The sequence below is a fragment of the Canis lupus genome, chromosome 15 (assembly GCF_048164855.1).
Source record: "Canis lupus baileyi chromosome 15, mCanLup2.hap1, whole genome shotgun sequence".
Lineage (NCBI taxonomy): Eukaryota > Metazoa > Chordata > Mammalia > Carnivora > Canidae > Canis > Canis lupus.
Window position 1 is genome coordinate 57,785,700 of NC_132852.1, and position 12,895 is coordinate 57,798,594.

Below are 12,895 nucleotides of genomic sequence, written 5' to 3' on the forward strand. Positions count from 1 at the left end.
CACCTTGGCCAGTGCAGTCAGTTCTGCCCGTTGAGCAGATGTTCCAGCTGCCAATGGCTCTGCCCAGCTGGCCTCCGTCTCCGGGGCCACGGCTGCCCCTGCATCTCTGACTCCTTCTCGGACAAAACTGCTACTCTTATCAAGAGCAGACCAACAAATCAAGGAAACTTTTGAACAGAAAGTAGACTTTTAATCCTATACTCTTGTACTTTAAAATCCATTTACTTTGATCTTAGTGTGTCCTGACCACATCTAAAATTCCTTCGCAAGGATTTCCCTTCACAACCCTTCTACACCTTCCTCTGCATTCAGAATTTGTCCCAAGCCATTTCTTTCCAGTCAGTCTCATCTAGGACAAAATTTGTTGTCTTTTACCTTGAACAACAATATATTCCCATTTCTTATATTTTTCTTACATATCTCCTTTCCTACTTATAGAGTTGCTTTCTTTATCAGTCAGTCATCAGCCTTGTTTTAGCAGAGCTTTTCATTCTTAGGAACCTTAGTCTCCAGTGAAAACTAAGGAGTTAAAAAAAAAAGAAAAGAAAAGAAAAAAGAAAAGAAAAGAAAAGAAAAGAAAAGAAAAGAAAAGAAAAGAAAACTAAGGAGTAACCAATTTTGAACTGTCACACCAGAACTCTTTAGACGGCAAATTTATGAAATAGTTAAGTACAAAGCCTGCTCACCAACAGATTCAAATCAACGTTTTAGCCCTTTTTCCGTTTGGAAAAGACCTACATGTCCGATGAATTTAATCCCATTTATCATCAAAGTGTAACTAAGGCTTAAGGTTACCAAGGACTTTGAAAGGTATCTTAACAATTACTTATGAAAACTTGGAAACAGACAATTAACCATCAATTTAGCCTTTTTTTTTTTTTTTTTTTTTTTTACTAACAAATAGCAAAAAGATAACAGAGCTCATGTGACCTTCAGTAAACCTCAATAGAGTAAAAGTTTCAGGCTTAGTAGTGATAATTTTCAAGACCTATTTACTAAGTCCCACTTGGATCCACTTAAAGTCAATCAATTTGCTCCCCATCATCAAATATATTTTTTTAAGATTTTATTTATTTATTTATTTGAGAGAGTGACAGAGCAAGCATGAACAAGGTGGTGGGGGGGATGGGCAGAGGGAGAGGGAGAAGCAGACTCCCCTCTGAGCAGGGAGCTGATGCGGGGCTTGATCCCAGGACCCCGGGATCATGACCTGAGCCGAAGGCAGATGCTCAACCACCTGAGCCACCCAGGTGCCCCCCCATCATCAATTTTTATCTGAGACACTGGTGGGGGAATCTGGAGGGGGCAATATTATGTAATTGGTGGTCTTCTTGCTATTTGTCTTCTAGACTCAGGACAAGCACCTGAATTGGGTGCCCCTCCTTGTTTAGGATTTTTGCCCCTTCGAGGTGGAAGCGAATTTGTGTCCCCATCTTGGTGAGCAAGTACTGACCTAACAATGGGTAGGGACACCCAGGGATGATCATGAAGGAGTGGGATACCTGGCCCGTGCCGAGATTCACAGTTCTTTGGGCAGTCCATGAGTACTATTTGGTGCCCGTGGCCCCTTGCACCCATGAAGTCTTGTTTGCCAATTTCCTTTGGGATTGTAATAAAACCGAGTGTTGTGCCCCAGTGTCCACTAGGAATTCAACGGGTTGCCCCTCCACTTTGAGAGTTACCCTGGGCTCAGGGAGGGGTGCCGAACCTCGACTCCCCTAATCGTCCAGGTCCCCCATCTCCAAGATCTCAGCAGGGGCCTTAGGTCTTTTGTTAGAGAAGCTTTTCACCCAGTGGCCCTCTTCTTTGCAATAAGCACATTGGTTTTTGTTCAGTTTAGGGTGCTCCCAAGGGGGACCAGGGCCATCCTCCTTACCTGTCCCTGAGGCCAGCTTCTTGAGGTGCCTCCGTCTTTCCTGTGGGTTGTCCATGGTTGTGGACAGCAGGATCTTGGCCAGGTTTCAGGTCCGCCAGTCACTTAGTTTGGTTTGTTGTTCTTCCGGACTTTCTCTCTTATTATAGACTCGTTCTGCTACTATTACTAAGTCCTGCAAGCTCTTCTCTCCCAGTCTCTCTACTCTTTGCAATTTCTTTTTAATGTCTGGAGCGGCCTGGGTAACAAAAGCCAGGATAATTGCAGCCTTTGTTTCCGGGGCTTCTGGATTCATAGGGGTGTACTGCCTAAAAGCCTCTATGACTCTCTCTAAGAAGGCTGCTGGACTCTCATCCTTACCCTGTCTCGCATCATACACCTTGGCCAGATCGGTAGGCTTCTGCGTGGCAGCCTTGAGACCTGACCCTAGAGTCTGGCGGTGGACCTGGAGTCTCTCCTTACCTTCAGCCGAATTGTGTGCTTTGGGGGGTAAAAATGGTTTTAGCCAAGGAGGGGGATTCTCGCTCATGTCCTGCCAGGCCAGGATATAGGGCACCTGGTCAGGGTGGCCGTCTGGGTCATCCCTGAAGATCACGGCCTTAACCTGTAAGATAATAGGTAGGTGGAAAGTTCCTTCTCAGGGCCATCCCACATCAAAGGTTGACCATTCTGACATGCAGGAAGTTTGAAATTTCCCTCTCCTTATGTAAACAGTTATGACAGTTAACAAGAACATAGTAACACAAACATTCTAGTGCTGCCGTGGAGACAAAACAAAGTAAACTGAAGGGCTGGCAGCCAGCCCTCCTTACAGATGAGGACCCTGTCCTCCTTACAGATGAGGACCCCATCCTTCTTACAGATGGGGACTCCGTTCTCCAGGCGGGGGCAAGGGATGTCTCCCAAGACCCCCAGTTGATGGCCCACCAGTGCGACCGCCTAAGCCAATGTTGACCCAATACAGATTGGAATTCCTACAGGTAAAATTACAGTATAGAGCTCTCAGAGAATATGCATGCAAAAGGTGGAAAAAGTTGAGTGCACTCACCACACGTGGGACCCTCTGGACAGGGTCCTGGAGGTCTCTCGGATCCTGGACGAGCCCTCAAATGTTGTGCCCAAGATTGTGAATCCGAGAAACCACCGAGGAGCCCACACCCATGAAAGTTTATTAACAAGCTCGAGCTGGGGTCCAAGTCCCTGCTCTGCTGTGTGGAGTATACTTGGACCCCAGCTCGAGCTTGTTAATAAACCCTCATGTACTTGCATGGGTGTGGGCTCCTCGGTGGTTTCTCGGATTCACAATCTTGGGCACAACACTATGAGTTATGATGATCCTAGAAATATATTTTCTACAGAGTCAGTGAAGAACATTTTAAGGCATTTGTGCAAAAGCACAGACGAAGAATTTAAAACAACTATATAAAATCTTTGAAATTTATTTCTAAAATAAAATAGGATTTTCCTTCTGGTTTAAATTTATCATTTTTCCCCTTCACTGATAATCCCCCCCAAAATCTATTTTATTCTTTTGAAATCCCACTATAGCTAAAAGGGCATCTGGTTGAGTTGGTGTTTTCAGTGAACTCATTGATTATTTATTGTTATGGAAACAATAAGGATAGGTGTGAAATAGTTCATGTTGTAGGAGAAGTTGATGCACTTTATTCTGGAATTTAAAAATCATGTATCACACAAGTATGTCAAATTTGAAGATGACATCAGCAGCTGACATAGATTGATTAATTTGGGGTAGCTTTGAGTTGCTAAAGTTCATCCAATCAATTTTAATTCAGTTAATCAAAAATTATAAACTAGATTTGTATAGCTATTTAACATTAGTTTTTCAGTGAAGTTTCACATTTATCATTTAGGAAGCAGTATGGCATATTAAAAACGTAATTAAAGTAAGAATCATGTGGTTGGCTTTTTTAAGAAAGTAGATTTCATGTTAAGGGTTCTTAGCACACCCACACAAAGAAACTGATTGTGGTGATGGTATCATGGGTGTATGCCTATGACAGACTCATCAAATTATATATGTTATGTAATATTAAAAATATAACATGTATATCAATTGCATCTCAATAAAGCTTTTCAAAAATTTGACTTACGTGATCTCTAAGTACCCCATACTTTCTAAAGTGTAGAGTCGTTTTTTATTAAGATTCATTTTTGAGTAAATGACCCGGTCTATCAAATGATTAGTTTAAACTTCACTCTTATTATAAATTTCCCATTGTTTCATGTTGAGAAATTAAATCGGCATGCTACTTATTGCCTCCATTTTTTTCTCTTTACAAATTCCATTGCCTTTGATAAATTCTGACCTTAGACATTCTGTATTCAAACTCATACAGCATTTGGAAAATAGCTTTGTTTTACTTATGTTAAATATCCTGTTTTATGAAGCTTCTGGAAAGAGCTATTTCTAGAGCCGTAATCTATGGCTCCTATTATTTGTTGGCCTCGGCAAGATTTTGGGTTGCATTGAAAGTATCAATGAATTTGTTTTTTTTCTTTCTTAAAGGATGGACAAGCTCCATCTCTAGCCCATTTGTTAGTTGTGATGGAAAGGAGCATCATTGATTTCATAGAAGGCTCTGGCTCACTCACAAATGGCTTGTAACAGAGGAGCCAAAGCAAGACTCTGAGCATCCAAAGTCTCCTGCTGAAAAAGGAACAAACAGGAATCTCTGAAATTCACTGACCTTCTCTAACAAAAATATCCAAGAAAATAGATCAGAAAAAAAAAAAGGAAGAAGCAATGCAATATGAAGTATGAAGTTAATTGTGGGGTCTTTTACTCAGAATAATTCACAAAGTTAAAGCCATTCGGAATCCACTCTTACTGTTAGAACTCTCACTGCACAAAAATTATCTCTGCTTATTTAGATATAAAGCTCAATGGAGCACAAGATTCCCAGCTTGAAATATTTAATCAAGCAGTGGAGACATCCAGCATGTCATGCAAGGAGAAGCATAAACCAGACTAAAGGGATATGGTGCTTTCCCCCTTTCCTAGTCATCAAAAGACAATAAAGACTTATAAGTGGAATTGTAAGTTGTGGCTTGTTAAATAATTTCTTCAAATGTCATTTTGAGCTACTTTCCCCCTAGTAGGTGTGAAATGTACTCAGTAGAGGAAGCTTTGCACCTGAGCCAAGAGGTCTTGATTCTCTGTGTTTATTCAAACCCAGTCTTTGAATAAACCTATGTAGATAAAGCTGCTTCCTTTTAGTTTCTTTATTATTAAGCAAAATGCTGCTGGAGACAACTTGAATGGTAAAAAAATCACACATATTCCTCAGACAACATAGTTGGGCCAGAGTGATTAGACTAACCCAAGAATTGCTCAAAAGCAGGGTAGGTGCCTTTTCAATCTTCAGGTTTCTTCCTCTGAGAGTTCCCTGATGCCTTGATGGCATTAGGCTCTTCTCGGCACTCACAGAGCAAAATTTCCTTCCCCTGCTATAATCCCATCCTACTTTAATAGTTTGTTTACTTGCCCGATTGACCATAATAATCACTGGAGGGAGGAAATATGCTTATTTGGTTCACTGTTTCATCCCCAACTGTTTGGAGAGAGCCAGGAACATAGCTGGCCCTCAGTACATTTGGCGAGTGAGTAAAAGTTTGTGTCTGCGATCCCTAGAACAAAGCCGGTACGTGGAAATTGTTCAGTATATGCTTGTTAAACTCAACTCAACTCTCATTCCATGGAGACTATGAATGTGATATCTTTACGTTACATTAAAACCCTTGGGTTCTCTCAATTTCAATTATTCATAATTTCTTTTTCTTATAATCGCACTTCTTCTCCTACATTATTTTGGCATGTAGAGAGTTAGGTGCTTGGAAGTGATCTTGGTCTTATCTTGGTTTTAAAACTAATAACTAAAAACACTAGGAAATCCATATGCCACTAAAGTTGCATCTACGAATGTTTGTTTAGAAGTCAGCTAGGGACAGTCCGTTTACATCTTACCTTGTGATTAAGTGCAATCATTTCAAAATATGAAATAATATTAAAAGGCAGTTGAAACTCAAGCCTCGTAATCTCTTTTTCTGGCTTAAGATGGGTGAGATTTATCTGCACCGCTCTTTTATGCCTCAAACAGATTCTCTTGCATCTCTGCTTCCTGCTAAACTGAGAGCCAAAAGAGTAGGAGTTCCACTAGTTACTGATTCTTTGGGGTTTTATAGTAGCGTGTTTTTTTTTGTTTTTTTTTTTTTTTTTGTCATATAAGAGTTGAAATAGTTTTCTTTCTGTTGCAAAAAATTGTTTTCTAAGACACTTGCAACAATGGCCTTTTTTTTTTTTTTTTTTTTTTTTTTCCTTTTGCAACTCTGTGCTTCTTTGGTTAGAATCTCTATAGTAAGCGGTCACTGTCTTTGAGCTACTTAAGACAGGCAAAAAGCAAAACAAAACAAAAAACCAACAGACCACTTTCCAGGGAATAAATGAACTATTGCTATATCTTTATTGAGTTTTTATTTTTATCAACATATCCCATACAGGTAGTTTGAAAACCAAGGAGGTACTACAGCCAGGCTTAGAGTAGAAAGTAACAGACTTCTCACCTCATCCTTCCCTGTAACCTATATCCTGCTCCCCAAGGCAATAGCTTTCACTTTCTTAGCTATTTTTTCTGGAGTTTTCTCTTATATTAATAAATGGAATGGTTTTACTAGTATCACTCAATATGTGCAATTTATATATTTATTTACTTCCTGCCCCACAGTTCTGTTCTCACAGACATTCATCCGCCTTGTGTCCCCTTTGTTCCTTCTCAAAATGTGAACAGTTTTGGTTAAATCCATTTTCAGTGCTCACATTAGTCTGATTACTGAACTGCACCACATAGAGTACAGTAATTTTGTTTTGTCTCTATAACTGCTTCTTTCGTGTTAATAATTGCCTCGTTTTCACCTTCACTTTATTTTTTCTGTGTCGTTAGTTCTTTTCCAAATTTTCCGAGAGAACTGGAAACTAGTTCTGAGAATGATCAAATTCAGGATGTCTGGGACCCAGTGTTATTTCCTTTTAACACAGTGTGCCCTTCCCATGTCATATACCTGTCCCCTGCAGTCAGCGGCTGCTAGGTCTGGTTTGGGAGAGCAAAAAGGCCAGATGCAGGTACCTGTTTATCTTCAAGAACTCACCATGTGGAGGATGAATGTCCTTGAGGTGGAAAACCCAGAGGCCCCAGGAATGCCATGTTTCCTCACCCGCCAAAGCCCTTTTGAGTCAAGACTTCATTCATCCTTTGCTCTTTAGGGAAGCAGAATTGGAAGGGAGCATTCCTTAGGTTCTCAGTCCCCTGCCCATGATCTTTGAGAAAGATGAGGAGTCAGTCAGTAACCCCCACATGTTTTTCTCTTTTCTCACAGGAGGTTTCTGGGGCTTTGGGGGCTTCCCTGATCTTATTCCCAAGACACCTGCACCACAGGTCATACTTAGAGCAGAACTCTTCTGCCCAAAACAACTAGGAGGACATGAGCAGACAAGATTCCTGTCCTCCCACAGCCTGGTCAGCAGTCTCCTGCCCCACAGTTCACACAAAACAAGCTTAGGACAGCCTTTGACCCCAGCAGGTTTTTGCCATTTCTTTGTGTCTTTCTTTTGAACCCTCTTTTGTTTCTTCTCTGGCTCCTTTGCGTAGGTAAACCTTGGAAGGGGATGCTAGTATTCCCAATGATGTGTTATTTCGGTAGGACAAATGGTCGGATTCTTGGAGTAATCCCTTTTCTTCTGGTTTTCTTCCTTGCTTCTTGAAGACAAGACTCCTGAAGACTTGAACAATGTGTTAAAAAACAAAATTGACTGGTTGTGCCCAAGCCTGCGGCACAATTGAAAGAACTTCATTTTTCCATCAGGCTGTGAGCTCTCTTTTCCTTGTGCTTACATGAGACCTCCTGTGTCTTGGCATCTGTTTCTGGTTCTTTTCATTTCTCATTTTGGTGGAGGGCCTCCACTAGCTTCCTGAGAAAGAACATACGTGGGACAAATTTTGAGACGTGTCTGTCAATAATGCCTTCAGTTTACCTGTATTCTCAAATAATTTGATTAGATGTCTAGGGGGAATATACTTTCCCCTCAGAATACTAAAGCTATTCATGCTATAGTCTTCTAGCATCTTAGTTTTGAGATGTCCCCTTCCACTTTTCCTGTTATGTTACTTGTGTATGTGTTTCTGTGTTTCTGAGTTCTGTGTATGTGTTTCTGAAAGCTCCTAGTATCTTCTTTTGATCTGTGGTTTTTAAAATTATGTAATTGTATATATTGATATGGGTCCCTTCAATCTGTTGTTGAAAGGAGGCACAAAAACAAGTATTTCAGCAAGGAAAGAAGTTGCATAGAGTTTGGGGGGTCAGACTTCAGAAGAATTGTCTTGCCAAATAGAAAAAAACATGTTGTAAAGGTTTTATTTTTAAATAGTCTCCAACATGGGGCTCAAACCTACAACCCTGAGATGGAGAGTCGCATGCTCCACCCACAGAGTCAGCCAGGCACCCCCCAAAAAACGTTTTAAAGACAAAACAGACAATAACAACAACAGTAAAATCTGTGAAATATTTAAATTACTAGGTTAAATTCGTGGGTTCGTGGTAGAAAAAAAGCAACCTTCTCACATGATTATTGTATTCACAGAAGGCCAGACTTATTTTCAGACATTAGCATAGCAAAAATCAGGCATAACACTATTTTTGTTAGCAATCAGGTATGGGAAATATTCTAGAACCAATTAGGACAACCCTGTCATTTTAGGTTTATCTCAGTGTGTGTGTGTGTGTGTGTGTGTGTGTGTGTGTGTGTGTGTTTCTGTGGGATATGAAATAATCATTAGAAGCAAAGTAGTGTCTGTTTTTTTGCTTCAATCCTAGAAATTGATGTTTTTCAGTTGTAGTAAATGTTTTTGAATTATGTTTTCATCCCAATATCATGCTCATTATCCTTTTTATTTTTTTGCTTTTTCTATATAGCATCATTGTTTTAATTTTCTCTTTCTAGAATTCCTGAATCAACACTCAATTATTATCTTTTCTGTCCTATTTTCTCTCTCTATCTTTCTGCTTTCCTTTCTGTAAGCATTCCTCAAATTTCTTAACTGGTTCATCTCAACTTTTTATTTTTAATTTTAAATGTTACAATTTTCAATTTGGTATAAGAACATATTATTTGTTCTTTCTTTTTATAGCATTTGTTTGATTTTCATAGATGTAACGTTTTTCAATCTTTTTGACATTATTAAAGGCCTTATTATTTTATAAACTTTGCATTTCTTTCGTACTATTTTTTTCCCTTTTGTTTTGGTCTCTGTCTTTCATATTATACACCTGCAATGCCTATTGATTTTGGTTTAGTTTAGTTGGAAGAATAATGCATAAAAAAATAGGTTGCCACATTAACTGAGTGATCATCACCAGTAACGGATCACCCCGACAGGCTATCACCTCTGTGAGACCCAGTGAGGATTTACAAAGCATAGGTGTGTGACCTAGACCTTACAATCAGACACATGCAGATTTCAGCAAATTCTACAAAACAGTTGGCCAACTCTTCAAATATGATAGTTATGAAATTTAAGAAGTATACAGTGAGCTGGGCCTGTTCTAGAATTAAGAAGATAAGATAGGGGCACTTGGGTAGCTCAGTCAATTAAATGTCCAATTCTTGATCTCAGCTCAGGTCTTCATCTTAGGGTTGTGAGTTCAAGCCCTGTATTGGGCTCCATGGTGGGAATGGTGTCTCCTTAAGAAGTAAAATGAAATAAGAAAAAAAGAAGACATGACAAGTAAATGCAATGTGTGCTTCTTAATTGATCCTAGAAAAATAAGGGTGTAAGGAAGTTTCTGGGGTATGTAACTAATGCTCACACAGTTGCTTTCCTGTGTCTTACAGTCCACTGTAGTTCTTCAGGAAGAAAGATTTGCTTTTGTGATGCCTGTCTCACACAACCTGATAAACATCACCAGCACCTGGATATTTTGAGTTTCTCTGCTTTTTATCATCCAAAAAATACCTTGTCATGTCTCATATACTGCAGTCTCCATTATACATTTTTACTTGTGTGTTTATAATATTATGTTCTCATTTTAATTGTATGGGATTTCAGGAAGAAGAACAGATATATGCTAACGTTCAATAAACCTTATTTTTTTTTTTTAAAGAGGAGTCATTTTATTTATTTATTTTTTACTTATTTATGATAGTCACACAGAGAGAGAGAGAGAGAAGCAGAGACACAGGCAGAGGGAGAAGCAGGCTCCATGCACTGGGAGCCCGATGTGGGATTCGATCCTGGGTCTCCAGGATCGCGCCCTGGGCCAAAGGCAGGCGCTAAACCGCTGCGCCACCCAGGGATCCCTCAATAAACCTTATTAAGCAGAAGTCCAAGACTTTTTAAAGGCTTTATTTTCAGTATGCCCAAATTTGATCATGTTTCATATACATTAACCATACATTTAACATGATTCTAATTTCTAGTTAAATGTTCAAATAACTGTCAACTCGTTTTTAGAATTCCTGCCAATTTAATTGCTTTTAATTAATTTAAATAGATAAAATAACCAGAAGAGGAATATTTTATATTTTCTGTATATTTTATAGACTATAAATCTCAGATATGCAGAAAAAAATCTGTACTGAGAAATCTTATATATTTATACTATAATGAGCAAATACTTGGGTACTGGTAGAAAAACCTAAAGCTGAATACTGGGGTTAAAGTCTACTTTAGTGTATACCCCTGAGCTTCAATATGCTCAATTTGTAAATGATATTAATAATAACCAGGTGTGGTTTATAGCATTATAATGAGAAGCAGAGAATACATTTAACCACTTAATATCATTTTAATGTTTACCATTGCTATTATTTTGGTATTATTATTTTTATTGAAGTATTAACATACAATTTTGCAGTAGTTTCAGGTATACAATATAATGGTTCAACAACTCTATACACACCTCAGTGCTCATCAGGATAAATGTACTCTTAATTCCCCTCATCTCTTTCATGTACATCCCCACTCACCACCCACCCCCAGCATCCACCAGTTTGTTCTCTGTATTTAAGAGTATTCTTTTGGTTTGTATCTTTTTGTATCTTTTTTTCCTGTTTGTTCACTTGTCTTTTGAATTACACATATGAGAGAGATCATGTGGTATTCCCTTTCTCTGACTAATTTGATTCACTCAGCATTATACCCTCCAGATCCATCTAGTTGTTGCAGAAGGCAAGGTGTCATTCTTTTTATGGTCAAATAATATTCCAGTGTGTGTGTGTGTGTGTGTGTGTGTGTGTGTGTATGGACTGTAGGCTGCTTCCACATCTTAGCTATTATAAATAGTATTGCAGTAGGCATAGGCATGCATATATCTTTTTGGTTTTTAAAAATATTTTCTTTATTTATTCACGACACACACACACACACAGAGGCAGAGACACAGGCAGAGGGAGAAGCAGGCTCCCCACAAGAAGCCCAATGCTGGACTCAATCTCAGGACCCCAGGATCATGACCTGAGCCAAAGGCAGACGCTCAACCGCTGAGCCACTCAGGCATTCCATGCATATATCTTATTGAATTCATGTTTTCGTTTTCTTTAGGTAAAGTAGTATAGTTATTGGATCATATAGTAAATCTATTTTTAAGTTTTTGGAGAACCTTCATACTATTTTCCAGAGTGGCTGTGCCAGTTTGCATTCTCACCAACAGTACATGAGGGTTCCTATTTTTCCATATCCTCACCAATGCTGTCTTTTTAGTTTTAGTCATTCTGACAACTGTAAGTAAGGTCATATCTCACTGTGGTCTTGATTTGAATTTCCCTGATGATGAGTGATGCTGAGCATCGTTTCATGAGTCTGTTGGCCATCTGTATGTCCTACTTGGAGAAATGTCTATTTAACTCCTCTGCCCACTTTTTCGGGTTATTGTTTTATTATTATCATATCATTGAGAAGTATAAGAAAAGAGAGATGGTTCACAACAAAATTGAGACAGCTGAAATGTACATTATCATGATGTAAAGTATTTAAAAAGATGATCAAAATAAATTACAAATGTCCTCTAAATCTTGAACCAAAACTCAGTCCAGGTTTACTCCTCTGGTAAAAGCTGCTCCATTTTTAAAAGATTTTATTCATTTATTCATGAAAGAGAGAAAAGTAGAGACATAGAGGGAGAAGCAGGCTCCCTATGGTTATCCCGAAGTGGGACTCGATCCCAGGACCCTGGGATCATGACCTGAGCCAAAGGCAGGTGCTCAACCAGTAAGTCACCCAGGCATCCCAAAGCTGCTCTATTTTTGAGTTGAAAGCACAGAGATAGAATTACTTGAGAAAATGTTAGAAATTTGTGTCAACTTGGGTTACTTTTGAGTGTTCATTCTGAATAGTTGAACCTTCTTGTATGTTTAATATTTCTTTTTCCTAATAAAGCTCAAAATATCACATAATGATGGAGAATCCCCCTTCCCCTGCTTTTCTCTCTGATTTTGGAACAGTTTCTTAATAGTCACTAAGAGTGGTTTTCAGTGCTGGCATTTTCCATGAAAAAGGAATGACTTTGGGAAGCATTTAGGTATGGGGATAGACTAATTGTGCCTCTCTCCAGAGGATCTTTAAAAACTCCCTTGAGCTAGGATTTCCAATCATCTTCAAATCTTCTCTTGAAAGAAAGCAACTGCTGAGTAATCACTTGTACTCAAGCAAGGTTTTGCAAAACTATTTGAGGTTTAGTTGAGGAAAACGGGAGGAAAAGAGTCCAGTTGCTGCTACCAAGCATGGTACCCAGAGAAATGACAAGCATGTGACCTGTTTGGCTCACCTTCAAAACATCCAAAGGACAGAGCGTAAATTAAATAAAAAGGGAAACATTGCTTTTTGGCAATCACCATCTAACTGATAACATGTATATGCTGTTGGAGTTTTTCCACACAAAGGCTTATGTCAAGTATGTAGGATAACAGTACTTATACTAAGCAAATGATATTCAAGCAATATTTATTGCTTA

General features: G+C 39.0%; 1 protein-coding gene and 1 long non-coding RNA gene across 4 annotated transcripts in view; one reads left to right on the forward strand and one right to left on the reverse strand.

The window, feature by feature from the left end:
- Window positions 1–2,573, reverse strand: part of LOC140604471 (uncharacterized) — a 54,150-nt gene extending 51,577 nt beyond the window's left edge. Inside the window, exon 1 of the long non-coding RNA XR_012007335.1 lies at window positions 1,877–2,573. This is a non-coding gene — a long non-coding RNA (uncharacterized lncRNA). The remainder of the gene's footprint in view (window positions 1–1,876) is intronic.
- The window catches only part of CNTNAP2 (contactin associated protein 2), a 1,976,111-nt gene that overhangs the window by 224,506 nt on the left and 1,738,710 nt on the right, over window positions 1–12,895 (forward strand). For 2 of the 3 annotated variants that reach the window (XM_072777574.1, XM_072777575.1), the window contains exon 1: window positions 2,641–2,853. The exons of the other annotated variant lie outside the window; for it this stretch is intronic. The gene's annotated coding sequence lies outside the window, so the exon portion shown is untranslated. Of the gene's footprint in view, window positions 1–2,640; window positions 2,854–12,895 lie in introns of those variants that run through there. 3 annotated transcript variants of the gene reach the window in all.